Source organism: Pyxicephalus adspersus, chromosome 6, assembly GCF_032062135.1.
Source record: "Pyxicephalus adspersus chromosome 6, UCB_Pads_2.0, whole genome shotgun sequence".
NCBI lineage: Eukaryota > Metazoa > Chordata > Amphibia > Anura > Pyxicephalidae > Pyxicephalus > Pyxicephalus adspersus.
In genome coordinates, this window is record NC_092863.1 from 97897671 (window position 1) to 97925351 (window position 27681).

General features: G+C 36.8%; 1 protein-coding gene across 2 annotated transcripts in view; it reads right to left on the reverse strand.

Annotated features, from left to right (window-relative positions):
* Positions 1-27681, reverse strand: part of ARL15 (ARF like GTPase 15) — a 178613-nt gene that overhangs the window by 28701 nt on the left and 122231 nt on the right. The window lies entirely within an intron of this gene.

Sequence of the window (27681 nt, forward strand, 5' to 3'; positions counted from 1 at the left end):
ACCTATGAATTTTTAGCTGACAAAAGAAGGTGGACCTAAAAGAATACCAGAGTTCAAACGAGCAAAACGGGAGCAAGTGGACCTGGCATTGCTGACGGAGGTCATACCAAAACACATGCCTATCAAATAGGCTGTGCATACTTATATTATAGAAAAAGTTCCAAGAACCACATGATCAATAAGTTCTGTTTTAAGTTGTTTTTTTATTACTTATGATATAGAAGTTAGACATATTTTGATGTGTTGGGTCTCAGCTAAGGTCCAATGACCACAGACACAATGCACTGGAGTTCACAATGGGGTCTATTTAAAAAGCAGTGAAATCACTGAAACATTCCCTGATGGAGAATCAAATACTGCCACTGAAACACATGGGCTTAGAAGATTCTTCACCAGGGAATATTTTAGTGAATGTCAGATTCATTGCTTTAAAAATAGACCCTGATACAAGAGCTCAGGAATTAAGCTCCAGATTAAAAGAATTGAATCATGGGGCTTTAACACGTGACCGAAAATACTGCTGAAGGATGAGACAAGAAGGTGGATGGTGGGTGGACAAGAAGTAGCCAAAAGATCACTTCCTGGTGAAGTAGTACAATGGGAACCAGGATTGCGAGAAACTTGAGAAAGTCAAAATAACAGCCCCCGGGTAAAGACAAGAGGAGCTCATGCCATGTGAACACAAGCAGGGTCATTAATAGTAGTAAATTCATAATACACAACCAGAATTTCACCCATGAGCAAAAGCTCTCTACTGGACTACTTAGGGTTGGTGATTTCCCTTTAAAGTTAGGGCATAAGGAACTATAGCTCCGGGTTTTTAGTACTGGTGAAAGTGATCGTTCATGCATGTAACGAGAGGTGTGCACATACCGCCTGCCTGAGCGCATAAACAAGGCAAGATCCAGCAGGTGCCCTCAGACAGGAGTGATAAGTCTGCTGGAAGAAAGGCAAAGGACATGTCTGGAAATATTGTTATTCTTATGTCAAACAGACTTTCTTTTGCTATCAATGTCTTTTACGAGTAATTTGATTTTCCATATACTGAAATAAAAAAAAAAAGGTTAAGAATTTAAAAAAATACCAGTTTTTCCGATGTTAAAATGTGTTATTTCAAAACATATGTCACTACATGGTGTTACATTATGACTTTTAAAGAATGGCAAAGTTGTTTTCAAATTCAATAAAAGTACTTTTAAAAAAGGCTTAATATGTTTTCTTTTATTTATGTTTATGCTGCAAAATAAGAATTATTGGGGACACAATAAAGAATGACAGTGGTTCCGACCCCTCACCACTGTAAAAAAAACTTGTAGAATGTAATATATAAATCAAGGCTGCAATCAGATGACGTATGGGAGAATCCGAAGGCGTGGCTCCGGCCCGCGTCATGCTTAATTGGAGGGGCGGGTCTCTACACACGTGAGACCCCATTTCCACATATGGCGGCTCCATAAAAAGGGAGAGTGAACGGGTAAGCAGTTTAGAACAGACAGTGCAGCATGCAGGACACCATTTAGCAAACATTTCCTACTGGGTTTCTTTTCCATCTTGAATCAATTGGTAAGCATTTACTTTTTGTTTGAATTGGCAACCATTTTTTCTTTGTAAATGTAAATGGTCCTTATTTACATTTATATCTATGTGATACAACGAATATTTATCTCTTTGACAAATGCTAATAGTAAGATGCCATAATAATTGGACTTGAATGAACATTATCCCTCTATTAATCAACAGATATGCTATATTGTTGCATTGGTGGATATTATCCCCTTTATTTCCATTTATAACTATATTTCTAGGATACATTGGAATATTTACTTCCTTGAGAAGTGTTAGCACTATGAAGTGATATTGACTGAATATAAATAATGACATATTGATATGACCCCTTTGTGGTTAATAGATATTCCATGGTTCATTTAACCATTTATTAGGTGGATGGCTATTTAAGGGAACATTTCTTAGTATCTATTTATTTATTTAAAAGGCTCCTCCTTAATTACACCTGCTTCTGCCCTTCTGCCCTTATCATAGCTCTCCATTTCTTGCTGTGGATCCACTGTACAACTGGCCAGCAAACTTTCACCCAATAACATTAAGGATCACCCTATCTTGGTATTCCCCCAAGAATTTGTTTTAAGCTGGGTGGGAAAAAGCTGTAGGTGGTTGGTTGCCCTTTTTTTTGAAAAGTGCCGTGGTGGTACCGGCTAAAAGAGGCTAGGGAGAACACTGCTATCTGTTTAGGTCACATATACGGAAAAGGCTTAGTTTACCAGGGCCCCCCTAATTTTTTTTTGGAAAGGTCAGAAATTGCCTTGCTGCCGTCTATCCCCCATGGCTAGGCTTGTGTCCGAGGATAGCCTAGAGCAGTGTTTCTCAACCCGAGTTCCTCCAAAAGTTGCTAGGGGTTCCTTAAGCCATTAGCAATTTTTGCCTTACAAGTTAGCTTCACGCTAATCGTATTTTTGTAAATTCAGCAATGTAATTCCTTCCTACGGATGACCACACTAATATTCTGGGATCTGTGGATATAGTAACTATAGCAGGGGTTTCTAGAGACCTGAAAGTTTTTTTCCCCACATTACTAAGGTTGAGAAATGCTGGCCTATAGTAAGAAGCCCTTCTATTATTTCTACAACTAAAAACAGGGCCTTCAAAATATGGAAATAATGTGACATCCAAAGGTGCATGGAATGTATTATGTTTGTGATTTTTTAATAAATAGATAACCTTCTTTATATCAGAAGAGAAATGAAGAGAGAAAAGTAAGGGGAAACAAGGCTGAAAGCCCCAAAGAAATCTGATTTAGTTGGCTAGAAAAAATAATTACAGTAACTACTAGACATCTACTCTGTTCTTCAACTAAATATCTTTATATTGCATTAAATAATAACAAGACTCAATTAGCATCATAGATTATTATGATTTAGTTCTGGCATATTGAAAAACCATGCTCTATTTCATTTGGAAACCAGGTATCTAAAATGAACATGATAATAAAGAAGATCTGCTAAGCATCATGTCTCCAGAGCTGGAACGTTAATTCATGATTGATTTAACATCTTTACCCGGCATCCAACTGCTCACTGGAACACACAGCATGAAGAAAAAAAAAAAAAAAAAAATAACTCGGTACAAATGAATAAATCTCTCAACGCCAACTCCAGGTCCTCGAAAAAAAAAAAAAAAATTAGGTATTAGGTAAATTTTATGTTTATCTTTTTATTAACCTTTTTATAAAATTATTAAAAAAATTAGGAAAGATGTAGCTGTGAACACTAAGGATATCTATAAACCTGTAATAGAATTTATATGATCTACAAGGCCTGGTTAAGGTGTATTACTAATAAAGCATTTTTCTCATTGCCAAATTATGTAGCAATGCATGTAAAATTATGTTGAAAAACAAAACAACCTCTTAACATATGGACTAACATGGTAGGGGAAGCGTTGAATCTCTTCTGCGTGGGTTTCCTCAGGGTACACCGGTTTCCTCCCACATCCCAAAAACATGCAGTGAGGTTATTGGCTTTCCCCCAAAATATGACCTTAGACTACATTGATGACATATGACTATGGTAGGGACATTAGATTGTGAGCTCCTTTGAGGGACAGTTAGTGAAACAACTATGGACTTTGTACAGCTCTGCGTATTATGATGGCGGTATATAAATACTGTTCAATATTAATAAAGACAACTAATGTATATCAAAGTTGAACAAATTTAAACAAGGGTGAGGGTCTTTAAAACCACCCGTACCCATATATAATGCGTTGTGACACACATGATTAACACCTATCCCAGACTCCGGTAATTATGAAAAGAGTATGAACATGAACAGGGTAGTTTCAAAAACTTTTAAACCTCCTTGGGCAATTAATGTCTGCCTTCTCATATCAGGCCTGAATTAATAAAACTCTCCAAGACTGGAAAAGATAAGACTGTCATGGGTGAACCTGGGTGATCCAGCAGTGGTGATTGGGTTACAGTGCCTTACCCAAGTTGCCAAAAATGCTGAGGAATGTTCCTGACAAGCTGTATTAGGAAAATTACTTGGATGAGTATAGAAAAATTCACGTTGAATGTGACTATTACTAGCAATATCTACAGAACCCTTGAGGAAGACCACACAGTTACCAAAAACTTAAAAACTAACCACCTGACAAAAGTAGATGTTTAAGTAAATACATATAATGCTTTCATTGGTGATTTACTTTGTTCAGGCTTTCGTTAGGCTTTCATTGCTGATTTACTTCTGAAAATCCTATAGTCCTATCCTGCTTTAAAATACTATTAAACTATCAACTTAAATATGCAAGCACAAAGACTTGTGTGCATTTATGTGCTTCTGCAAGAAAACAAACTCATCTGCAGAATGTACACTACCCTTAACAAGCTTAGTGTATACCCTTAGAGTACCATTGCCAAAATGATTGGACTCATAAGGAAGTTACATCATTCAGTTTTGGTCTACCAAGATGTTGAAAATGTTGGCACTGCTGAGGTAGCCAGCGGAAGTGAATTTACCTCTTTACTTTAACCTCCCTGGTGGTCTGATTATATCAGAATTTTTTAAGTCAAAAGTGGTACATTGTACATTGCATGGAAATTTGTTGTTTATTTTTGCAGTCCAGTCATTGTTAGGAATAACTGGGTATGATAAAGTTTGAAACACAAATCATACATTTTATAATATATAATGTAATAAATAATTATAAATAATATTTATAAAAATATTATAGTAACAATAGACTTAATCATATCAAAAACACTTAAATTTGTCCAAACAAGGGAGCAATATTATTGGTTAATTAGTAATAATTAATTTATTATTTGAATTTATTTATCACTTTATTACTGTGATCAATGTGTTAAAAGCAGATTATAATGTAATCTGCTTTTAAATTTCCAGACAGGGCACACCTTCCCAGCTTACCGACGCTTCACGCATTTCATCCATTACACCGGCAATGCAAAGCCAGGGGACACAGAACCCAGCCAGCATCTCTGGAGGACTCCGCTGGATCGTGGGGAGCAGGTAGGATCTTTACAATGCTACCACGAGTGTGGCTCTGGGTTACCGCTTTTGGTACATAAAATTAACCCCGAGCCACACTCGGAAATACCTCCAGGGGGGTTAATCCTTTTCTGGACTCCTGGATAGCATCAGCAATCCACTTATTAATTTTACCTATTTACAATAGCTGCCAGATCAATGAAAATTAGAATTTCAGCAAGATGAAATAGACATCTTCTAATGCTTCGGCAGATTCAGGCAGGTATATAGGTAATTTTAGAGAAATTGACCCTGATTTATTAAAGTTCTCCAAGGCTGGAGAGAATACACTTTCAGAAGTGAAGCTGGATGATCCATAGAACATGGAATGGATTTTTAAAAATCATTTGCTATTTGCTAGCAAATGTTTTGAATCCTGGACCACATCCATTCCAGGTTTGCTGGATCACCCAGCTTCCCTTTTGAAAGTGTATTCTCTCAAGCCTTGGAGAGCTTTCATAAATCAGGGCCATTATCTAAGTATCTGTGTAAGTATCTGTGTGTGTCATTGAGAAGACTTCCCTATTCCTATTCCTGAGAAACAAACGTAATGAAGGAAAACACTCCAAAACAGCGGTCGCCAACTGAAAAAATTTTGGTGGTCTGCCACTCTGTCCCCCGTATGGACACAACCTGCCCACTCTCCCATGCGCTACTGTCCCCCCATGATGTTAAGCAAGGAGGTCTGAGCCTACGATGGGAGAGTGGGCTGGTGCTGGCATCATGACATCACTCTGGGGGAAGTTTCTTCCCCTTTAGGTGACACGCGGCTCCCCGCGCATTTGCGGTTCTGGATACCTTGGATTTAGTGGTCCGTGAGGTGTGAAAGGGTGGCGAACACTGCTCCAAAGAATAAACAACTCACCTCTAAGATATTTTCCCTCATCTGAAGACCAGTAACAATTTTTGGAAGTTCTAATATTTTCTATCTGACAAATGTCAAAAGGACAAATGGAGGGTGTTAAATTTCCAAGGACCAGGAGAGCTGTAAAAAAACCTAGTTGGTAATTCTCCCCTTCTCTATGCAATATTAAAAAAAAGTATTGGCTATAAACACACTTTAAGTAAAGTTCTGTGTAAGTCTCTTACAGTTTATATTTGGAACTCACAGCCTAAGAAGTGCATTCTTTTAGCTTAAGCATATACGCATCCTTTGGGATCATGTTGAAGTCATTAGAAATGTCTTATTTGTGGCTTATGAAGACTCCTTCTGGGTCTGCTCAAGTATTTAACTTAAAATGACCCAAAGACTCACTGCTGTTCTTGCTCTACATAAGCCTAATGTTCAAGCAAAGCAAGAACCAACTTTCTATGTTTTGACACTTCTCACAAAAAAGCTTTTAGGAACACAAAGCTATGACACCATATAAATGGTAGAAAGTATCTGGCTAAAGGAAAACCATAGAGGCCTCCTTGAAGCAGTTTTTAAAAGTTATTGTCTACTGATTCTCATTCGCTGTGCTGTCATTTATTATTCAAATAGTTCCATAAGGTGAAAAAACTATTCTGTTTTCTGAAATTACTTCTCATCTTTGCTTCTGTAGGCATCTAAATACACTGTAAATAATTCAATACCTTTTATGTGTTTCGATTTTTTAGATTCACATAGGGATTCCTGAATCCTAACCATATATATATATATATATATATATATATATATATATATATATTTTTACGTTTATGTTGTCTGTGTACGTGTTAGGTAAATTCACTCTTCTAAATGTCCCAATCAGCAATATAATTGGGAATAAAAATCCCAAATTTTAAGTTGCCATTGGAAAAGAAGCAGTCTGAAAGCAGTCTGTATTTCCCTCACATTAGAAATGGTGGTGCCCTGTGATGGAATGGGGACAGGAGTATAGCAGGATTTAGTTCCACTTAAAAAAAATGCAATGTGCAGAAATGACCTTGGTCGGTAATTAGTTGTGAAGACTGGGTAAGAATGATAGTGCCGGCATAGATGAGTTTAGTTAACTAATTGCAAAACGGCATGTAGGCAAAAAAAGATAACTTTATTGCAGAAGAGACCTTCTGCTTGTTTTTTTATTTTATTTTTGCATTATTACAGAATTAAACTCACATCCCCTGACTGACATCTTTGGCCATCTTGATTGGCCAGGCCAGAATTATGTATTTCTTGCACTTGCACACAGAAGTCTTTTTGTTTTGGCACCAAGGTAAGGTGACAATGGAGAAAATGGACAAGGAGCCATGCATGCGATGATCAGCGTGCATTCCGGGATGATTTTGAACAAGCCAGTAATTTTTATTAGTAAAGCCAGCCTCATACCAAATTTTTAACTTCTTAGTTTTATTATGTTTTAAAAATAAACCCATGCTTTGGTGATGCAGGATTTCAACCACAACTTTTATTCACCTTTATGTTGCTCCCTACTGCTTTGTTTACTCCTGGATGTAAATACTCAGCACTTCAAGATATAGTAGACCATGTGACTCACTACCGTTCTCCAAAATGACAGCAATAGCACTTGATTGGCTGTTTATGTCACAATGGGGAGGACAGAAAATCCGTAAACATGTGTAAGCTCTGATTACAATTGACTGGAAGCTTACATACTGCTTCTTTTATTCCCTCATCAAAAATAACAGAAAGGCAGGAAAGCAAAGGGAAGTTGAACATAAATTGCTACAGGGACTGGTTTTAAAGTGAACAATATTAGTACAATAACACTTCTGAGATAACACCAGTACTATGAAATAACATTGCAAATCTACACAGACCTGCTTGTTTAAATTCTTCGCATTTTCCCAGCTGAGACTTCGCAAAACAACAACCACCACCACCAAACACACAACATTCACAATTTGGCTCACTCTGCGAATTAGAGCATTGAAGCAATCAAAGTCAAGTTATTGCAGTCCAGAGCAGTGCTAGGGGAAGAGAACAGGGCAGGTTTTAGACAAAGTGTCCAAACAGCTGGAAAACTTGTCGATTCTCCTAGGGAAATTCATAATGCATTTGACTTATGTTTGTGTGAAGCTGTGGAGTTTCCTAAGGGGGTTGAGAAGTTAAAAGTCTGCCAGGAACTTTTTCAGTAAATTGATGCAGGTTTACCTATGGTCCAATATATTATGCATTTAACGCATTAAATAAGGACAGCTAAAAATAGAATTTTGTGTTACATTTTAAGTAAACTATGTAAATATGTCAATGATTAAAGCTTTTTAGGTAGTGAGGTTTCATAATTAAAGTACACCTGTTACCTATACACAATTAAGGAGGACAAGAGCTAACTTGGTATCTGTATTGCTGCACTTGATTGTTGTATTGCTGCACATAAAGGCTGGAGATGTAATTGGTATCAAAGGCTGGCACTGAGAGTCCTTCTAAACTAAAATATACATATACAAAAGTGATGTTTAGCTGGAAAATGTCTTTCATTGAAACTCTGAATTTATCATCGACCTCAAGGACAAATGACCAGTCTATTACATGTAATAGCCACACTACAAGCTGTAAAGAATTGTATATATCAGGCTGTAATTAGCATTGCTTTTATTTTTTTAAAGTAGGGTTTAACGCTACTTTAAACCTGTTTTGTGAATTGTTTTTCATCTGCTTCAATAGGGGGTACTTTGGTCTGATGAAGCAGACAGTGATCTGCGAAACTTTTTACCTTTAGTTACCATTACCTTCCTCTCAATATATGAGGTTGTACACACTGGCCCTGATTTACTAAAGCTCTCCAAGGCTTGAGAGAATACACTTGATGATCTCTACACTTCCATGATCAGTGAAGGTGGGTGATCCAGAAAACCTAGAATGGATTCCTTAAAATCATTTGCTAGCAAATGTTTTGAATCCTGGACCAGATCCAATCCAGGTTTGCTGGATCACCCAGCTTCACTGATCAAAGTGTATACTCTCCAGCCTTGGAGAGCTTTAATAAATCACTACCTATAAGTCTGTTTTTATTGTTTAGATATTGTGTGTTTAGATATTTGGATGGGCACATTGTTTAAATGTATGGTAAGCAAGGAGCAAAGCCATCTCCAGATAAAGAAAAAAAACCTTTGAAGCTGAAAAGTTGAAGCCGAACCTTACGACTCACTGTCTGTTTATATCCAGTACTGTCCTGGTCGTGCTGCACATTACATCGCCATAAACTTCTATGGGACTGGTGGACTAATCCATCTACAAGTCCCATTGAATTATGGAGGCTCTAATGTGCAGGACGCCAGGATGACGCTAGACAAACAGGAAATTTGCTTGAAAGCATGCATTTTATACCAAAAAATAATCACTATTATGGGATATAATATTTAATGTTAAATAACTCATCACTATTAGAAGATGGGAACCTATAAACAAGATGTAAAACTTCCCTATTCATACACCATGTTAACCACGGAAAATGACCAAGGTGATAGTCTTTTTGTACTTTTTTCATTGACCTGGAACAAGCATGCAGTGTAGAAGGTCGTAAATAAACCAGAATCTCTGCCCTGCAAATTTCTTCTAGGTCAACGACTTAGAAAGTACTGAAACCAATGGGTTAACATGACGACCATAGCAGGGTCAATTATAATGGTTTTGGATACATACATTAAAAAATTTTTTTAAGGTTTTTTTTTCATTTAGGTTTTTATGTTCTTTTGCCTTCACAACATATTGGTCTTTTTCAAAATGAAAAGCCTAGCACTGGCTCTGCACACCTTGACTGCACACCTTGACTGCTCAGACTTACAAACATCACCTTTGCTAGAGAAAAGCTGAGGGTATATACAGCTTTGTGGGTAACTGGATGTCATACAGACAGGCGTTAGCAGACAGTGATCTGTGAAAGGCGTTACCATTACCTACTTCCTAAAAATGTATGAGGTTGTACATTACAAGTCTGTTTTTATTGATTTTTTTGGTATACTTTTATGTTTTTGTGGATGTTGAATTTGAATAAAATTTTAACTTATTAACTAAATTATTTAAGTTTGGATTTCTGTATTTCTTTATATTAGTTTTCATTCTCAAATTTAATTACAGCACCCCCACCTCCACGTATTACTCTGTTATTTAACTCTATATTATTCCATACTGTAAATAATACCCAAAAGGGACAGCATTGTCTGCAGATACCAATCCTTACACAAGTAGCCATACTTTACAACAATGCTGCATTTCATATGACTTTATTCCGTACAAAAACACAAATACAAGCACAATCTAAAAAGACAAAGCAAACTACACAGACTAAATCAGGATACATTTTCTTGTAAGTGAGAAGTAATTGCCCCAAAAAATACTACAAATTTGGATTCCTACATCATCTGTAATTCTCAAGGGTGTAATAACGCAGGCTCCAGTATTTTGTTTATATCCTAAATGACAGCTCGATAATCAGCTACACGTAAACATCATCATTTTGAGGAAGCACAGGGCTTGTACGTTTCTAGGCACTTAGCGCCTTTTAATCATGTTTTAAAGAAGATGCGTCACAACGGAGGTGGTGGATACTTAGTTAAGATAAGTTGGTCTGCAGCCTCGCTACATGAGGATTACCTGAAATCATGGTGCTACCATCGTCTTACCTTACTGCTGTCATTATTACACATTTCATTGATAAGTGTAACACATTCCTGGGCGCCTACAAAACATTTATTCAATTCACTCCTCTTAGAGATGGAAAACTTTGGATCAGCCATCTGTTAGTTATTCTTTTTGAGAACTAAGTATTTAAAGGGAAATAGTGGTATAAAGGCTTGAGGACATTATATATAATTTTGAAATTAATGTTTCCCCCTTTTTTTTATTTAGGGAGGTCATTATTGCAGAAAGGGACACGAAGATGTTCCCTTCTGCAATAACCCATCTTACCTGCTTGCTCGCTCCAGAAAGCTGAACTACGCACGTGCTTGCTAGGATTCTCAGTAATACTGGTTTACCATGCGTTTGCTAGGACTGAATGAACTCCCATGTGCCTGCGCTGGGGTTACATCATCCAGGCCCCGCCAATCAAGATTGCATGGTGGAAAAAAGATGTCAATACCCTGCGACAGAACTGGGGCAACTGAGCATAGCAGGGTTTAGCCTGTTTTCACAGCCTTCCGACAAGCCCAGCACTAGCTCAGCACAGGGCTGAAAATTCAGACATCATTTCTTTTACGAAAAAAGAAGATGTGGTATACATCTTGGGTTTCGTTTTTTAAGTACGTAAAAGAAAAAACATGTGCAAACACGTAGGCTCCTAAGTGGACCTGTTGAGCCTTTTAATGGGCAATCATTCCCTAAGAAGAGAATTATAGTGTTGTACTAATTTATACGGCCTTATAAAAATAATCTCTAGATGTGAGCTGCATTTGATTTGAACTCTTAGCAAGTGTTCTGAACTTGATGGTTTGCTGGTAACCTGCTTATCCATTGAAATACCAATACCTGCTATTTTCATCACAGTAATCCTTGAATCCCTGAAAGTAATTCTTCCCACAGAACATTGAGAATCTAAAATAAGCCTGATGGAACAATATATTTATGTCTGTAAAACTAAACTGTGAATTTATGTAAGGCAAATAAGACACACAATGCAGGATGGTTTAATGGAAGATCAATCATGCAAACATCTCTGTTCTTTCATTTTACCTGGTCAAAAGATAATACCTTGAAACACCTTCCAAGATATTGAAAGACAAATCATCCATGCTCATCTTGAATTACAGTTTCATTGTAACTGCATTGAGAAGCCATACATCAAACTATAGGAATCTATAAGTTAGCCGAGAACATTCTGTCCCAGCAACAAGATTTGGCTCAGGTTGCGTTTATACAATAAATGGAAGCTCCACTTATAAGAACGGTTGGAGATATTAAGTTAAGAAAACAAACTGATTCAATCCATATTTTTTACATATATGCTTGCTGAGTAGAAAAGATAAATAACTGATACTTTGTATCCTTGGGAGCCTAAAAATTCCTTTTGACCTTGCCAAGAAGGCCTATTCATCAGGTATTCCCATATAGATTCAAAGTCAATGTAAAGTGTTGATATTCAGGGCTGTATTTAGAAACCATTCTTTATCTAATGTATCTTTTTCCAGTTCTGTATTCCCAGATGTTTTTCAAGTCTTCTATATGTCTTTTCCATGGTCTACTAAACCTCATCTGCCTTCCCCTCCCTGCCATAAATGCTTAACAATTCTCTCCTCTTCCATTTGCTCCGTATGCACTATCCAGATCAAACATTTTGTCGTTATGTATATTACAAGGTTTTATTTAGCGTATAAGTTTGTCTATGGATCATTTTGACATCCAAAGTCCAAACTCTGCTCACTGGATGTTCCTTGACATCTCACCATCCTCGTATTCACACAAATTTTTGTATTGAAAACCATGTTTTCAATACAAAAATTAAATATTTTAAACTTCTCATCCACTTATATATATGTTTAAAAATGCTCTATGTTCACGTCTCCTGGATGATCTGGTAACATCATGGACAATTCTACTACAGTGATAGGTGTGGGACAACCGTTGAGGTTTAGTGGTACATTTCCTGCCCTCCCCACAGGAGGGAACAATGCATCTGTACAGTGCTCTTTTGCTTTACAGCCATTGGTAACAATCATTATAGATCTTTTTCAGTAACAATTTTGCACATCTTTATAGATGAGGACTTAATATGATGTAATATAATATGATGTTAATATGACTTAATCTAATGATAGGCTTAGGACAGGACTTCCTTTACTTGCAAAAGATTTATTTCCAGAGATGGGCGTGTTTTCCAATGACATACAAAAAAAAATTTTGTTTAGCTACTGACATTTATATTTAGTGGTATGCCAGCTCACATTTTTAATTTAATTGTAGCTTTAATTTCATTGCTTACTTTTCTCCCTGTAATAGCAGATTCATGTTCATCTACAAGAATGTCTAAACTCTACTTATATTGTAACCATTTTACTGGATTAGGAAAATTTTAACTTAAATAGAAAAATATGTGAGGTGATTCCTAAGCTTCTGTATCTAAATGCTGGACTTACCCACACGTGTATATATATATATATATATATATATATATATATATTATACACATACATACATACCACACACACACCATAAATGTTGTGCAGTTCCATTGCTGTTATTTGCATTGTGCCAGAGATTGTTCAAATTCATAAATATATATATATATATATATATATATATATATATATCTATTAATTTATATATAATATAGATAGGTAATTACACAAATCAGCTCTAACCCAAATAAAGAATTTGCAAGTTTTAACACCTTTTTTTTATATAGTATGCTAAATAGTTTTAAAAAAAAAAGGAACAAAATACTAATTTATACACTGTAGAAGTAGAAATGATCCACAAAGAGCACAAAAGCCTAATATGTTCTAATAAACAGTTACATGATGAAGTTTTATACCTCATATATTTTTTTTACCATATCATCGTTTTCTCTCTCTCACACAACTCCACTCTTTTTCTGAGTTTTGTAGCCCATGGGAGACGGTGTGAAAATTGTCAGCTCAAGTTACTAATGAAAGAAGAAATGGATATGGGGGTTTCCTGAATGTCTGGCCAACATTGTAGAAATGCATTAAATTATCTGAATTTCCATCAGCTAAGCTTGTGTGTGATTACGGAGATTAAAGGTTGAGACCCACTGTGAAAAGACAGCAAGAAATATAGGCTGGAGGTGGATGAAGACCACACCTGACAGCAGTTTGCATCAGTCTTCATTTAGCAGAATTGGGAATGGAAAGGGTTGTCCTCCTGTGTCCTAGCCATTCTCTCTTATTCATTCAACTGGACCTATCATTACAAATCATGTTTTATATAAATCAACAGAGGAAAGTAATTATCATCAAATTCCATTATTGTTCTGATTAAAGTAAAAAATGTAATTCTTTGTCATACATTAAGAAAATATTGCATTGAGTTTGATCATATCAGTTACAGCTTAGGCAAAGATGACATATTGCCTAGCTACTGGAAGCATTGTGGATGTGTGACATCATTAGAGACCACAGAAAGCTGTTTTCTAACAAAGACAATTAATGGAAGAGAACAGAAGGCAAGTCTCAAGGGGAAAAAAGTTTTGCCTGTATAAATATTAATTTAAATCACTCCATTTATTTTAAACTGGGTAATGGCCTATGGTCTTTTATTTTATTTTTTTTTAAATAAATTCCCATAACTCCCTGCACATACAATGAAAGTGTAGCTCTGATTATGGGAATGTCAAATGCAAATAATGAAAATAAATAAAACCCTAAAGTACGTTTATTTCAGCAGATCAGTTTATTTTGATCCTGTTGCCAGTAGTACGTTGGTGGCCTTCCAACCTTCCTACCTCTACTGTAAGCATAGGAAGTGCAGAGAAAGCGGAGTGCTAATACTTTTTTAAAGCTTTGCGTATGAATTGAGGCTGAATTGTTCCATAGTACCTGCTGCTACAGAGGCAACTGGAGTTTGGGATTGTTTTAAAAATATTTACCAAAAAATCCACAATCTGGTTACAGTTCCCACTTCATATTGGTCAGAATGTTCCAGAAGGTGATGATTAGACTTAAAAAGTAGAAAAAAAATCCAAAAAGTAAACGTTGCTGACAGAACCAAGGACTGGCTGCCTCAACAGATTATATAGAAGGGCAGTTGTTTATTATTCCAGCTTCAACGTAAGTTAGTCTTCTTTTTCCTTGACTGAAGCACTTCTTTTAATTAGAAAATTGTAAATACAACATTTCGAATGACCATAGTGGTATATATAAGCTTAAATATTTCACCCAACAATCTAACACACTGAAAATGTTAGAAAAAAAAAAGACTCAGAAGCGGTTTAGCACAATCTGTCATTTTTTTTTCTGTTTCAGCTTTGCTATTAGGCCTAGTTGCTGATATTAAGCAGATGCACTTATTTACAGGCTCGTCCAGCAAAGTTTGAACGCAAGAAAGTTGGAGACGAAAAAAATGTTTTACTATGAGTAGTTTTTCCCAGAGCGCCTTGGGAATTGTAGTTCAAGAAGAAGGCAAGCATAAACAATAAAACAGAACACACTCAGGACAGCACAGACTAGCTACACAGAAACAGCACTTGGAGATGGCCAGCTATTGGAGCCAAGTACGGGTGTAGCATGATCTCACTTGTGAATTTCTGAAAAGTTAATGAGTAAGGAATATTAGCTTAACACTGGAATTTAAAAAGATAAGAACAACTAAAAAAAGTAATTGTTGGAAAAATAATGCTTTTACTTTTTATTTAGAATGTCTATTAAAAAAAATAGGTATGCTCAACAAGTGAAATCAATAATGACAATTAGAAAACATTTCAACTAAACTCAGGATTTTTTTGTTACATTTTAGGCAGAATAAAAAGATAGATTTGGAAAGCCTACCACATGATTTAGGATGATAGATGCTATCCTTTGCTATCACCCTTTTTTCAGAGAAAACCTGATTTTGCAGACTGAGAACTTGAATAACCCAAATGGTTAGTCAGGTAATACAACTTACACTTTCAGAACTGGGCAAGTGCAGAGTGGAGTTTACACCTCCTAAAAAAAAAAGCCTCCAGTAAAAGTCTTTAACCTGTTTGGATACTTTTCTTGCATAGTGCTCTATTCAACAGCATTTCCCAAGGAGCATGATCAAAATGTATTGAAACAATGTAATACCTCACAGTGATCTCCCCAGTCCCTTTTAGCTTGGGGTACCACCCAGCACTTTTCAGAAACCACCTGGCTGTTTTTGGGCCGAAAAGTTGGGTCACAACATAGGAGCCACCACCTGCCTACGGCTCCTTCCCACCCAATGTAAAAAAAAGAAAAATAAGGAAAAATACTGCCCTATGATAATCCTTTATGGCTAATTAACATTTTATCTATGATACAAGGCTTTTATTTACTACAATGTTTTAATACATTCTCTGCTTAATTTTTTTAAGTGGACAAATTTCCAACAATGACTAATTTTAAGAACTGTGCAAGGAAACACTTTTAGATTACAAATGGTTGACAACACAAGATATATGTAGAGTTGTATTATATTATTATTATATATATGTATTATATATTTTTGTAATAAAACCAAAAAAGTGGAAAATGTGAAAAGTTTTGGGTACCTTTTTTGTGATAATTTTGTAAAACCAAAATTCACAGACTCTAAATGCTTCAGATATTTTTCCACTTTTCCCTGACAATCCTTTCTATTTTAAAAAAACATCTTAGGTTATTTTGCATGTACCTGTAGATTTTGAATAGAACAGAAAGTTGTATAGGAATCCTTGGATTACTTTCTTCATGGAGTTGGTCACACAACCATTATCCCAGAACAGGTCTCAAGGTCTGTCAAAGTGTTTGGGGCATGGACATGCCCCCTTACCAAGGATCATGTTCTAAAACCAAGATTTCAGAAGGAAATTGTATGCCTAAGCTCTATAAAACATTTAAAATTGGCATTCAGAAGAGCTGTGGATGGTTTGAATGAAGATACATACTTTCTCCACTAGGCCATAAAATTTGGTATACATAATAAAACTGTACTTACATTGACAGTAGCCTGTTGACTGCTCAGAGATTGAGGGACAGGCTTAGCTGGTGTATTTTTATTGGAATTGACCAACTGCAATACAAGTGAAGGGGGGAAAACGCAGCGGGTGCCACTCGCTTCTTCTTCCCCCTCCCCTCTCCATAGAGGAGGGCGGCTCAGTATGTACATCGCTCGTTTCAGTGCATCTTTTAGTCTTTTGCTGCAGAAAAAGATTGTGAAAGATCCTTTCCAACGACAAAAGTCCAACGCGTGTACGCAGCCTTAATCTGAGTATGGGCACTGAAGGATCCAAATATCTAAACCTTAACAAAACGTAACACAAATGGTATTTTTACACAAAAATATTTGTGTGACTCAGAACAGTCTTCGATAAATTCCTTGCTGTAGTGAAGTGAATCATGAAACAAAATGTCCTGTACAATGAATATTGTTTAGCAGACCTAACTTGGTGGAGAGGAGATGTTTTTATTATTCGCTCCAGCATCTTTTAATCACAGCAACTTATTTTTAAACTAAAGGCTGTTTTTTTTTACTACTTTGGTGCCATAAAATGCAGTTGAATGATGATCTATTTTCTAAATGTAGAATACCCTTGCCTCCAATATGCGCTCTGCAATAGTCCAAGTTTGATACATTTAATACCCAACTGTTCCTCAAATCAATATGTATGATTAACAGCTTTTGCTCAGTGAGCCTATTCTTGCTGACTTGCATGGCAAGCTCTACACATTCTTCACCTTTAATATGTGTTATATTTCTTAGGCGTTCCCTTACAGAGCTTTCAGGAAGCACTGGTCTTTTGAGAGCTATCAAAGTAAGGAGATCTGAAGAAAGTTATTTTTTAAACATTGATGGAACAGCACCAGTCTTGCTTTTGGCCACAACAATTTTGGAGGCGGCTGTTACTAAAGAGAGATTTTTACTTCCTAATTTGGTAGTTAACTTTTTTAATGAGCTCTACTTCTCTTACATATTCCTAATGTTCTGTTGTAGTATAAGACATTCTGGCTTCTTCATAACCGTTTTCTCGTATATTTAGGCTTTGAAATAAAATATATGATTTTGTGCAAAAATACTGCAATAAATATTACCTTCCTCATCTTGCTTACAGATAAACAAAAATTCTATCATAAATTTGGGCAGTTACAGCTTGCTTTGTGACCTGGATCTTCCAATTCCTAGAAAAGTTTGTGCCTCCTACAGCAACCATAATGATGGTTTTATTACCTCGTAGGTTTTTTTTTTCCTGGTATTAATATAGCGGAGATATATTACACAACGCTTTACTAAGTACACCTTTTATTATTATTACACAGTATTTATATAGCGCTGACATATTATGCAGCGCCTCACAATGTCCATAGTTATGTCACTAACTGTCCCTTAAAGGGTCACACAATCTAATGTACATACCATAGTCATATGTCCATTTCACAGTCTAAGGACAAATTTTTTAGGGAAGACGATTAACCTAAATGCATGTTTTTGGGAGGAAACTGATGGAAACCCACACAAACACAAGGAGAATACAAAAATTCCTTGCAGATAGTGTTCTGGCCCGGATTCGAACCTGGGACTGGGTGCTGGCCACTAAGGCATCTGTGCTGCCCATCTGCATGTGATTCCTACTTACTAGCAACTACACTACAACAAAAAAAAAAATATGAATCTATAAAAAATATAGATGAAATCTAAAAATTATGTATATTTGTGTTTTAAGAAATAATTTGATAGTTGTGTTTTGTGGCTGCATGTAGAACTGAGCAGTCTAAACCAAGCTACCGAACTGGGACAGGCAAAATAGTAAGAAAGCAGCAGACTGCCACATCTAAACCATTTGAAAAATGTAATGTACATATATAATGTATAAAATGCATATATACTTAAAAGGGTACAAATAAGTCTGAACTTTTCTCCAGCGTATTATATTTTAGATTTTCAATTTTTTTTTTTGAAAGAAACTTGGGGAAACATGCATGGGAATTTTAAATGAAACCATCGTTATAAGAAATATTAGGAATGCAATAATCATCCTCTTTCTGTAAAAGTTAGATTTCTGGCTGGCTCACCGAGGATATGCAATATTTGTTGCAGGTGTGATGACTGAAATAAACTTGGACAGCCAGACTACTAGCATTTAGTGTATTTTTTTAATCCAACCAGCACAATCCCCTCAATACAGCTTTCCTTTAATAGAGGGATGTGTGTGTATATATATATATATATATATATATATATATATATATAATACATCCCTCTATATATTGTTGTAATGCAAAGTTTGCTTAACTTAATAGGGTACCATTTTACTAGTGGCATGGTTTAAGCAAATAAATGAACGACTGCAAACTTGTAAGGGAGAAAAAAGTTAAAAAAAATGCACCCACCTTCTAATCAGGTACTATAGGCAGGAAAAAGTATTCATAATTAGGTCTTTTTTTAAATTGTTTTCCTTTAAATAACGCAATAATAATAAAGGGGCACAACCATGCATTTTTCCCACAGGGTAACAAGGTAAACCATAACGCAATAGCTGCAGGTGAACCAAGATTAGATATTGCCCACATTCTGTAATAGCAGGGGACCTGTTAAAGTTTACACTTTCTCTACACTTTCACTAATTGTCCTCATTTGATAGTTATGTGGCTGGTGTAGGTCTACAGATCTTCACACCTCCCCTTATCACATACTCCCAGGCCTGTCTGTAAGTGTTTCTTTAATCTGTTGTTTCCTGCTGTCTGCCCTGGGACATATTCTCTCTTAAACCCAGAGGTCCACAGACTCCGATGGTGGGTAAAAAAACCTGTGAACCATAAGTAAATTCGTATAGGGGACATACAAAAACAGATTACACTTCAGTCAGACTTAAGCCATTACTTTCTTCAAAAGAAGAAAAGGCAAAAGTTAAGAATAAGGCACCGCCAAAGACCTTCTGCCCATATGTGCATCTCCATGAAGTTTCCTGCTGAGTGCCTATGAATGCTCCGCGATCTGGGAAAAGGATCCAAATAGGATTTCAAACATCCAAAAATTTTTTGCTCAAACATTTAGGTATGTCACCATGCTGCTATTCATTCATTCACTGACTTTTTTGTCTTAGTTTAAAGAGATACTAAACAAAGGCTAGACTGGCCTTACGTGTATTTACATTCCAAAAGTAAGCTTCCTTCTCAAACCTTTTTCTCCTCCCCTACCCCCACAGTCTGTCATCTCTTCCCGGCTAAATAAACCATACAGTCTACGCCAACATTCTTGGTGTAAACTTAAGTAAAATGGAACCGCCGCTGACTTGTAGCAGAAAAGCAGCTTAGGCTCGGCTCTTCGTGTTTTGACTTTGCTACGCTTGGCTTTCCTTTCTGTACACAGACTAAGCCAAACAACGTATGGGATCAATTTCTTTTATTATTTTGGTCTAGAAAAAGTTTGGTCCTTAATGACAGCTTAAGTATTTATTATTACAGGCCTTGTTACCAGATTGCAATGAGCAAAATGTAAGGGGATTAGTGTATACAATATCAGAGTGCTCAGATCTGAACTTAACTAGATGGTGGATAAAGAAAAATGGCAGGCACAATTTAGTAATATGGAAAAAGAAAAGTTACCATGAATACTCAAATATAAATCAAGATTTTTCTTGCCCTCAAAATGGCACTGCATATATATATATGATAATATTATAATAATATATTAAAATATATGTTTATATTTGAGCCACTTCCCCCTTTTTTGCAGTGTGCAGAAGAGATTGAATATTATTGTATATCTACCGCTCCTCATTCCAACTATCATCTCCTGAGCTTAACTGCTTTACCATTCAGATGAAGACAGATGAAGATAACTAATACATTCAGAATAAGATAGAGGAAACCGTATCTAGAATGAATGCTGCTTCATGCAGCCAATAACTGACTGAAACAAGAAGAGGCAGCTATACTATACTCTTTCAACCAGCAAAGTGCTCCTCGACTATTAACCGAGCCAAATGACTTATATTTAAGTCAATGTTTTCTTTAACTTGTTTTTCTAGGTAATAATAAAGAGGGAGAGAGGGAGTGATCTTTTTTTTTTTTTTTAATTAATTAAAAGTTAATTATAGTTATTAATAAAGCAGGCTTAAACTAAAATATTTACCTTACGTAATAGGGTAGACAACATTTTTATATAAGGGAAAATTATCTTCTTTTTTTGTGAGAGGGTTTTTAAAAGAAAAAAAAAAGTCTTGATCGCTGCAGCAAGACTGAATGGGAATGAAGAGTCTCCCCTATCACGCATCCTGGGAGAATGCTGGCTGCTCTTTCTGCACATGCCCGAAGCTCTCCAATGGGGTAAAAAAAAAAAAATTACGACCCGACATCACGCCTGAGCAATGTGGGAATGGGTAATGTAGGAAGAAGACTGAAGAAGGGGAAAGAAGATGGCAGCACCCGGCGCTTCCTCTGAACTGGGATTAAGAAGGACACCAGAACGACGGGGGGACCCGATTCAGAAGCTCCTGATCCAGGATCCAAGCTCTGAAGGGATCAACTGATCTGGGAAGGTAAAGGTGAGTGAATTTCTTTTTTTCAGTTTACTTCTGCTTTAAAAATCCTTTTAGCTACGTTAAGGGATATTTAATTCACATATTCAATGAAGTTACTTATTCAGGTTGCAATGGCATAGCCATTGTGCAAAATTATAAATTCATACTGGCAACTTTTATCAGAGGAATTTGTTTTGATTTTTTGGATCAAGTAGTAAAGGGATAGAACCTTTATCAGGCTTTTATTCCTTGCCCATGTCCCCATTTCCCATTTGTCACCTGGATAAAATAGGTGGAGATAGGTTCAACACAGATATTAGTGCAGATCTCAAGGAGGTAAAAACCCTTTCCCATGCCTCAAGACATTTTTATTGGAGACTTTCTTTTCTTTGAGCTTGGACCACAACAGTAATCCAGAGCTTTTTATTTTGTTTGTGTGCAGTGAAGGCTACAAATCCTGATCATGTTGTCCTACATCCACGGCAGAACAAAACTGACAGCTGAGCCCTAAGGCAACAGAGAATGATAGTGAGAAGGTTTACAAGAATGGCATGTATGATTAAGGGCAGTGTCATTTTTTTACCTGCAAAGAAACTTCATACTCCAATACATCATCTGGTGAGCGCTGTCATCTAGAAATATTCTTTCAGCTTTTCACTATTGTCTTGTGCATTTTACATGCAGGTGATTTACTGTTTTATATATTTATTTTATGCATATATTTGTGGCATTGAGAACTGTGACGCAAAAATAGTGATTAAAAAATGAATACATTTAAATTTTAGTTAGCATGTTCACACAATGAGATCCTGGAAGCAGCTCCTTCTCAATTTTATATTATATTAACTAGTATTCATATAATGCAGACATATTACCCAGCGCTTTACAATGTCCAAAGTCTTGTCAATAGCTGTCTCTCACAATCTAATATCCCTACCATAGTCATTTGTCATTATTACAGTATTAGGTCAGATTAGGGAAGAAGCCAAATAACCTAACTGCATGTTTTTTGGAATGCAGGAGGAACCCGGAGTACCCAATGGAAACCTGCACAAATACGGGGAGAACAAGCAAACTCCATGCAGATAGTGTCCTGGGCAATATTAGAACCAGGGCTGAACTACCTGTGCAGTAAAGCCTCATATACTTCCATGGGGTAGGTAGACTGATCATTGCTAGCCAACTACTTGCTCTTGGTCAAGGGGGTTTTCCTGCAAAGGAAATTAGGAACAACCACTGCGCTCCCAGCAAGTACAGATCTAACCTAAGTTATGCTTTAAGCAAGGATCAGAATGGGAGGTAGGCAAAACATGAGGAAGTCTTATTCACACTCAAAAGGGGTTGCAAATAGGACAGTACCTGCAACATATGATTCTGAGATACTTCAGTTTACGGAGGGGGGTGTACAGTTTGGTCTTTTTCACAGTAATAGGACTTTGATAGGGCACTGCCTCATACAAACAGTGCATAGAAGCAAAGCGGTAGACATTTATTTATAATGCAAATAGGTTTGCACATTTCACAAAAGCTCATAACTCCCTGAGATCAGAGGGTCTAATTACAGACATCAATGCTGTACCCCTCTACCACAGCGGAGGGACAAAACTTTTATGTTTTATTTTGAAAATGATATAGGAATTTAAAAAAAAAACTATTTCAGATGCAAATCAAGTTTAGTGACTAGACAGGCAAGGGAAATAGGTTGTTAAGGAACAGGAACACTTCTTGCCAAAGCAAGATTTGTCTCACTAGGGCTTACATTGGCATAATACAAGCAGCGTGATTAAAAAGGAATTGCACAAGATTATGCAGTGTGTGGTATAATTATGAAATTTTAATATATATATAATTATACTAACTAGCGTTACTCTTTTTACTAGCTGTTCATAGTCACCCTCCAGTCATACATGAACTTTTAGTACCTGACTTCTTCAGAGGACACAACATGAGAGGCTTTAATATTTTCACCCCAGCATTCTTTTAGTCCACTTGGCTACCTACATACTAAACCTTTATTGTTGCCTACACAGAATTTTTCTCTTAAAGACCCCAAATGTAAACCTGAAAGACACGGACTGCTTATTCTCTGGACCCAACGCTAAGATCTATAGATAGCAAAGTAAAGTAACACAAAGAAAAACTTCTCTCAATTACATATACTGCAAAATGTTTCCCAAACTCCACCAGCCAGTCTACCCCAAGGTGTTTCCTGTTGCCATCCTCTCCCCAGCTAAGCAGTGCACCCAACTATCCATAAGATGTGATTCATCAGACCATACCAACTGCTTCTATTGCAGCATAGTCTTGTGGTGATGAACAAATGCTCATTGTAGGCAGTCTTGGTGGTGGGGACAAGAGTCCGGCATGATCACGCTGAATCTACAGAGCTCAATACAGGAGCTACAGTGCACTGTGTGTATTTCTATAGCCAGCATGAAATATTTTAGCAACTTGTGCTGGAGTAGCTCTCCTGTGGGATCTGATCAGGAAAGCCAGCTCCTCCATCCACTATGTGCATCAATGGGCCTTGGTGGTCATAACCCCCACTAAGTTCACTAGTTCAGTGTTGTCCCCAACTGTGTGGGAAGAAGCTGTAGGCGGGTGGCAGCCCTTGTATTGTGACCTAAATTTTCAGTAACCACCCAAAAACAGCCAGGTGGTTACTGAACAGTGCTGTCTGGTGCACCCAGCTAAATGGGGCTAGAGAGAACACTGCAGTTGTCCATTCTTGGGACCACACTTTGAAGGTGCAAACCAATGGATACCCGCAACAAACCAGAAGACCTGCTGTTATAAAAAGTAATTTGCAACCAACTTTGGGAAAAGCAGTGGTACTTGCTAAAAGTAAAAAAAAAACTATATCTGAAAGTGTTTGCCACATAATAAACTGGGTAAAAAATAAATAATAATAAAAAAAAAAAAACACCAACCCCCATACACAGAACAAATTAAAAGCTTGTATTTCACAGAACATGGAGATTTTTTTTTTTTTTTGGTGAATACATTCTTACTTCATGACATCATGTATATAATGTAGTAATGGTGCGGCTGTTGTTGCCAAAAACACGAATCATAACTCATCCGTTTTTCAGTGTTGGTAATGATGGATTCAAGTTTACTAATAATTCTACCTCCCACACAATCGGGTTATATACATATATAAATGACTTGTCAAGTTACAACCAGTCAGAGAGGATTGCGAATGTAAGATTTCTCTAGGTAATACTTAGTTTGTTAATGAATCTCAGGTGTAATCCCTTGGGCGGTTTCACTGAGCACACTGTTATATCGTCCTTGCCAGAGGGGGTTGAATATGCTTACATGTGAATTTAAAACTTCAGTGTCTGGCAGGGAATAGATGGGATATTAGGAATAGTGTACTAATGATAAAACATGTGGACCTGACACTGGGAGAAAAACATGCACATAGCACAGGCTAACAATTCACATTCTACTGAAAGTGAATATTTGTGTAGCTGCTAGGGTTATACTGTATCTATACTACAAAAACTAAAATTGAAGACAGAGCAGCTAACTAGTCTTCGAGTGTGGAGGCTGCAGATTATTTTTAACCTGGTGATCCTCCCGAAAACATTTCCAGTTCAAGGGTGACAACGCTTACTCACTGTACTGTATTTATAGAGAAAAATATACAACACCTCTTCATGTCACCTCCATAACTTGGGGGGTGTTCTGTAGTTCTAACATACCACTCGATCACGTTGTTTTGTATAAAACTGGCGAGCACACAGGTCCACCCTGAATTATCTGGCATATAGGTATTTTGCTGCACCTGTGATAAAGTGTACTTAAACTCAGAATTATCACTTTACATAAAAGAGAAGACAACCGTTTTATTTAAAGTAAAAAATTGTTTGTGTTTTTTAAAACACCCTAGGCGATCAAGAATGAATGGTAGCGCAAAGCCTCCTGTTATACTTTCGTCACGCATCCCAGGAGGTTCTTGGCTGCTTGAGCATCTCGGGCATGCACAGAAGGAGCCCTTTCATCAAAAGGGAAAAAAATGCCGATCTCACAGTTTTTTTCACAATCTACATCACCCGATCTCGCGCCTGCATCAGGTTACATCAGGAGGAAGGACACAGAAGAAGAGAGAAGATGGCGGCTCCTGGAGCTCACCCTGCGCTGGCCCACAGATGGATACCGGGATGACATGGGACCCAAAGAAACCCAAAAATGTAAGCTTGAATTTTTTTTTTTGGATAGTTTTGGGTTTACTTCCTCTTTAAAGGTATTACAAATCCTATTCAAATGTAAATTTAGCGGACACAAAACAATATTCTCCCCAGCCCCTTTTAACTGGGTGCACCACCCAGCACTTTTCAGTAACCACCTGGCTGTTTTTGGGTGGTTATTTAATAGTCACAATACAGGGGTCACCACTTACCTACAGCTTCTTCTGGGAACAGAACTGCAAAAAAGGCCGATAAAGGGCATTTATTATTATAGTTTTAATTCACTTTGAACTGTAGATTTTGACAGACATATACCAGGCAAATCAATGTCAAGCATGGTTTAAGGGATTGTTTTTTACGTGTATTTTTGACCGTTGCACTTGTAATCCTGTAATCCTGGGAGACAGTTATTCACTCAAAACAGACGCATAATATCCAAGTGGTCAGGGGAGGTTTTATTATGTCACAGCAGAGGGAGGAATCTATGAATCAAGCTGCAATATTACAATAAATATTTCTTTCTCGCTGCTCCAGTTTCATCCATTTACAACCTTACAGATTAATCTAAATGAATCCTGTGTCACGGTCTGTATCCGTCTATCATTTGCAACCCTTATTTAAATGTACAGCGCTGCATAATATGTTGGCGCTATAAAAATACTGATTAATACCAATAATAAAGTAAAAGACCAGGCCGAAATCAATAACGGTTTTACATGTTTTAGGTTGTGGAATCAATGGAAGTAAAATTTGGATCTACTGCAGGGGATGAACCCGGTCACAAACAATGAGCTGCTTCTGTGGGCTTTTGGTTAGCTACTGCACACAATGACGATGTTGTAACTACTGCTGCAGCAGCCCATACCACTGTTGCGGCTCCTAAAACACGAGGGAATATGACGAATAGCTTGTTAATTGGACATCAATACTATTATAGATGCATCAGTAATCCAACTATACCTGGTAAGCAAGAGCACCCAACATGTTCTTCATTTACCAGCTCTAGGGTAAGTTCACACTTGCATCAGGAACAGCAGTTCCTGTGCAGCTCCTGGCAGCTGGTTAGGTTCTTAAAGAATCAGCGTTTGCACATTTTACAATGTGCAAAATTAGACCACTCACTGTGCCCCCATTGATTCTTTATGGGCTGCCTTGGGGGTGACACTCCATGTATCTACACCACAACCTCACCAACAGTCTAAACATGGTCTAAAGGCATGAAAGTCTTGCACTAGGAAGTTACAGTATTTTTTCTTTTCATTTTATATTATAATATCATATTATTACAATAATATTTTTTACCTCTTCCTCCCACAGCTGGGGGAGAGGGAGTTCAATGATGCAGCATGTTTTAACTATTTTTGTTCAGGTTTTATGAACATCGGGATAAAATATTTCTCATATATTATTTTTTATTACTGACTGTGCCCCTTAAAGCAAGGTCTCTTTAGATGACCCCACTTGTTCTCGGGAAAACTGTTATTTGTATAACTTTGGAGAGATTTATTGTCACTTTAGGATAGCAAGTCAACTAAATCTCTTGATTGGAACACAGAAAAGAAAAAGAAGTTTTAACCATTCTCTACATCAGCCATTCTCAAAAAGGGTTCCTCCAGCCCTAGTTGGGATGTCCATGAATGACCTGATAGTATCTTCTTAGTTCTGGGTCCAAAGCTGCTTGGCTAAATCAGTGGAATGACACCAATGATCTTTATAGCAGTCTGTAAAGTTGGCAATCTTTCTTAACCCCCTTAGCGTTCTAATTCTGTCCGTATTTCCATGCAAAAAGTGTTACATTTTTCTTGCATGGAAATTTATTTTACATTGTAGGCTATAATTCTTTAGCAAAGCTCACTGAAATATGTCCAATATTTAATAAAGTTAATAAACTTCCAAACAAAATCTGTTAAAAAAAAAAATTGTTAAACATGTAATATAACTGTACAGTAGCATGTATAATATATATATCATATAATTATATATATTATATGAAGATTTCATTGTATTGGACTCAATACCGTTATTTTGTATTAAATCCAAAGATATTAGAATTTCCTATCGCTCCTCCCGTCACCAAAGTAAAGAGCAATCTCCCCATTGACCGATATTATTCAACAATTATTAACATTAGGAGACATAAAAACCCATGCCAAGTGTTTTTTTTAGCAAAACAACAGATTTACATTGCTTTGCAATTATACAAAGAACATGAATAGATTTATTCAACATAATCACTGCACATGTCCAACATATCTGTAGCAGAGTACAGGAGGCAACAAACTGTAGCAACATGGTTGGAATGCATCAGAAATTTTTAGTCTTACAACGCGTTTCGCAAATAGCTTTCTAAGAGGAGAAAGGAGAAAATTGGAATTTCCAACCACT